Below are 4,289 nucleotides of genomic sequence, written 5' to 3' on the forward strand. Positions count from 1 at the left end.
CTCCCTAGACTCCCCCCTTGCCCTGGCTACTGGTGCTCCTTTCTGTGAATCCTCTGATTCACTGGAAAGACTGGGAGATCTCGGGTCGTCGTCATCACTCATCCTTTCCTCTGTCTCCTCCCCTTCGCTCTCTGTTTCCTCCCTTGCCCGTGCCTCTGCACCTAAACCCCTGACAGTAAGTAACAGCAACTTAAATGGTGACTAAACGGACACCAATAAACTAGACAGTGACTCTGGCAACCGCCTTCCTTCCTTCTCACATATCTGTCCACATTCATGGACAAATCATGGGGAAATGGGTCTAATGTTTGATGTTTTATTGCGTTTTTAATATTCTGTTGGGAGCCACCCAGAGAGGCTGGGGAAACCCAGCCAGATGGGCAGGATATACATAAAAAATTATTACTTTTATTATTATTATTACAAAGTTTAACAGCGGAGACATAAGTGGATGAAGAACTTTTCCACCCCTTCCAGCTTGCCACCCTGAAGTCCATCTTCCCAAGTACTTTCTGCCCAGCTTGCAGAGTTGGAGTCTGTCTGGGGATAAATTAAATAAAGGCAATGGACTTGCACACTCTTTAAAATATGACATTACAACTCCCACCCCAGCATTTTCAGGGCAGTTGGGGACTATGAACGAGCAGAACAAGAGGTTGATGCAGCAATCAGTTTCACAGTTGACAGTGAAATATCTGCTCTAAATCTTTCCAATGACATTCTATCCATAAGAACGTTCTGGAGAACTGTGGAGCACTGGTACATTGTTGGCTCAAATTATATTCATGACTCTTGCGCCCAGAGCAGTCTTGAGGTATAGCTTTAATTTCTAAGGTCATCCACTAGAACAAACTCAATTAAGTAAGCAGGGCACTTGCATGATCAGAAACTCAACTTACCTATTCATCTTTTGTTGCCTTCTCCTTAAAATACCATATCTAGTTCTGTAGAGGTTCATATATTTTTTCCACTCTGAGCTGCATTCTGTACTTTTCTCTTGCGAAAGCAATGTCGTGCCAAAGAACGGTGCGGTGATTCAGAGATTGCATCTCAAATTTTCTGTTTGAGATATTGTTATTCAGTGTATTTATTGCTATCTTCGTGTTACTACCTGTAGATAATAGAGATGCATTTTCTTGGTCCACTCAGATATATTCTGGTTATATCTCACAGCGAAGGGACTTTATCCATGAGAAGGTCAACTGAAGACTCTGTGACCCAACTGTTGCTTGACATTTTTTTATTTAATAGGCTATTTCTGTAGACCTTTTCTGTAACATTTTTGATGGAGAAGTCATGGTCAGACAATAGATAAATCCTCCCAGAAAACAGAAAACAAGGTATACTGACATAATGAATTTTAAAATTACTCATGTTCATAGTGATTGAAAAACCTATATTTATATTTTCATTTCAGATCCTTACCACTCATTGCTTTCTGTTTAACTGCTTTTGCGTCATTCCAGTGCCCAGTCCGCTAACCAGACCCAAGCATTGTTCCCCCAAAATACCTAATTTACCGTTTATACAGAGAACCTATGATAAAACTTAATGATGTTTAGTCTCCTACCTATCTTAACCTGCACAAAATGATAGCATTGAATGTAAAATATTAACCAGAGTAAATTGAACTACAGTGGTATCTTGGTTCTCAAACCTAATCCAAGCTGGAAGTCCGTTCCAAAACCAAAGCATTCCAAAACCAAGGCACGCTTTCCCATAGAAGGTAATGCAAAATGGATTAATGCATTCCAGACTTTTTTAAAAAAAACCTAAAACAGCAGTTTAACATGAATTTTACTATCTAATGAGACCATTGATCCATAAAATGAAAGCAATAATCAATGTACTGTACTATAAAATGACTAAGACAGTATGGAAGATGATAAAATTTAAAATTATTATTTTTTCTTACCTGCACTGATGATAGTCATTGTTTGGATGGGGGACTTCTATCCATTTCTGCAGTCACACAATCAATCAGTAGCTGAACTGGGCTCCACACAGTCACAAAAACAAATGAACTGAAAAAGCCTCAAAAACACAAAATAAATAGTAAAAACAAAAGTGCCAAACTTAATCCATTCTGGAAGTCCATTTGACTTCTGAAATGTTCAAAAACCAAGGCCCGGCTTCTGACTGGTGCAGGCGCCCTGGAAACAATAGACGACAACAGCATCAGACGTTTGGCTTCTGAAAAATGTTTGAAAACCGGAACACTGACTTCTGGGTTTTCGGCGTTTGAGAACCAAGGCGTTTGAGAACCATGGTACCACTGTACAGTGATCTGCCATTTTGTGCAGCTGCCAGTGATCCGTCAGTACAAAGCTTGCTGGACCCACACTCCAAGGTGGTGGTGGGTGATGGTATCTTTCCCTTGGAGAAAAAAGATTCCCCATCCGTGATAAGCCTAGTGATTTAGCTATCCTTCACCCATTAAACCACCCCACCTACCTCTCACAATGTCCTCCTCCTTCCCCCATCCTCTTCCTCTGCTGCTGTAACCATCGTCTCCTGGATGACTCTACAAACACCAAGCACCAGCACTGCCAACTGTAACCTTCCCACTTCTGCTCTCTGTTGACCATTGATATACTTCTAAGCCCAGCATCAGCCAATCACGCTGTTCAATGAGCATTCTAAACCCACGTGCACCAATTGAAACAGTCCAACCAACCGTTCTTTTGCATACTGAGAATTTTAACCCTTCTTCACAGCTTTTGGTTCAGACCCAAGTGACAGTTAAACTGACTTTCAGCAGACCAGGCAGAGATCTTCCTACATCAAATACATTACAATGTACGCTACAATAGAGAGAAGACATGGCACAACGCCCATTAAAACCTGATTCAGATAAACAGGACTCCTTTGCAGTGTCCTGTGCGACTGAGTTAAAATGATTCAACAGCATATCCCTCTCTTTTGAGAATGTACCGTATTTTTCGCTCTATAACACGCACCCGACCATAACACGCACGTAGTTTTTAGAGGAGGAAAATCCGTAGGCATGCCACCTGTAGGCATTCCCTCCATAACACACACAGACATTTCCCCTTACTTTTTAGGAGGAAAAAAGTGAGTGTTATGGTGCAAAAAATACGGTAATTCTTTGAGCAGCGTAGGAAACCTTGATGAATAAAATAAGCTTTCATTGAGGAATGCTCAGGAAACTGCAAAGGAATGTAAAAGAAGACACAAAAGACCAGCTGAACAGAGAATCCAAGTTCCCCAAAATGTATTTACAGTGGTGCCTCGCAAGACGAAATTAATCTGTTCCGCGAGTCTCTTCGTCTTGCGGTATTTTCGTCTTGCGAAGCACGGCTATTAGCGGCTTAGCGGCTATTAACGGCTTAGTGGCTTAGCGGCTTAGCGGCTATTAATGGCTTAGCGGCTTTAAGAAAAAGTAAACAAACTCGCAAGAACTCGCAAGACGTTTCGTCTTGCGAAGCAAGCCCATAGGGAAATTCGTCTTGCGGAACAACTCAAAAAATGCAAAACCCTTTCGTTTAGCGAGTTTTTCGTCTTGCAAGGCATTCGTCTTGCGGGGCACCACTGTATTTACCATGTATACAGAAAACCTACGATAAAATACTACATTCTGATTCAGATGTAGCATATTAGCATAGTTACCTATCTAACCTCTCCAACAAAATGACTAAAACTTTGAACTAACTTACACTATACCTATAGAAATAAAACAAAAAATCAAATCCTACCTGTGAATGTAATTCACTTAATTCATTCTGGAGGTCCATTCTTAACCTGAAACTGTTGTTAACCTGAAGCACCACTTTAGCTAATGGGGCCTCCTGCTGCCGCTGCGCCGCTGGAGCACAATTTCTGTTCTCATCCTGAGGTAAAGTTCTTAACCCAAGGTACTATTTCGGGGTTAGCAGAGTCTGCAACCTGAAGCGTCTGTAACCTGAAGCATCTGTAACCCGAGGTATCACTGTAATTAACCAATTCAGATTAAGTGAATAGTGGACATATTCCAAAGCCACAAAATATGTTCCTCAGCTATCAAGTGGCTGTTAGGAATGAATACCAAAGGCTGCTACACATGAGGAGCAGCAACTGAGATGGCATCAGAACATTGTTGAGCAACCATCATTGTGACCTCAGAGGTATTCTGCATGCATTTATTTAAGGGTATATAAGCCTACAACAGTCTGTTAGGCAGCTTGGAGACATCAAAAAAATATCACTGCCATAGATAATATTTTTGGTTGACTTGGCTTTGGTTGTCTCCCGAGCCAAGAGAGGCAGGGGTTAAGTAGCTCACCCCAGCA

At 41.4% G+C, this 4,289-nt stretch overlaps 1 long non-coding RNA gene across 1 annotated transcript; it reads right to left on the reverse strand.

The window, feature by feature from the left end:
* Positions 1-307: 307 nt before the first annotated feature.
* Positions 308-2,574, reverse strand: LOC308570243. The gene is made up of 4 exons (XR_014001028.1): positions 2,455-2,574; positions 1,916-2,034; positions 900-1,271; positions 308-540 (listed from the first exon to the last, which is right to left on the reverse strand). It is a non-coding gene; the product is annotated as an uncharacterized lncRNA (long non-coding RNA).
* Between the last annotated feature and the right edge of the window lie 1,715 nt (positions 2,575-4,289).

The sequence above is a fragment of the Podarcis bocagei genome, assembly GCF_964188305.1.
Source record: "Podarcis bocagei genome assembly, chromosome: 12".
Taxonomy (NCBI): domain Eukaryota; kingdom Metazoa; phylum Chordata; class Lepidosauria; order Squamata; family Lacertidae; genus Podarcis; species Podarcis bocagei.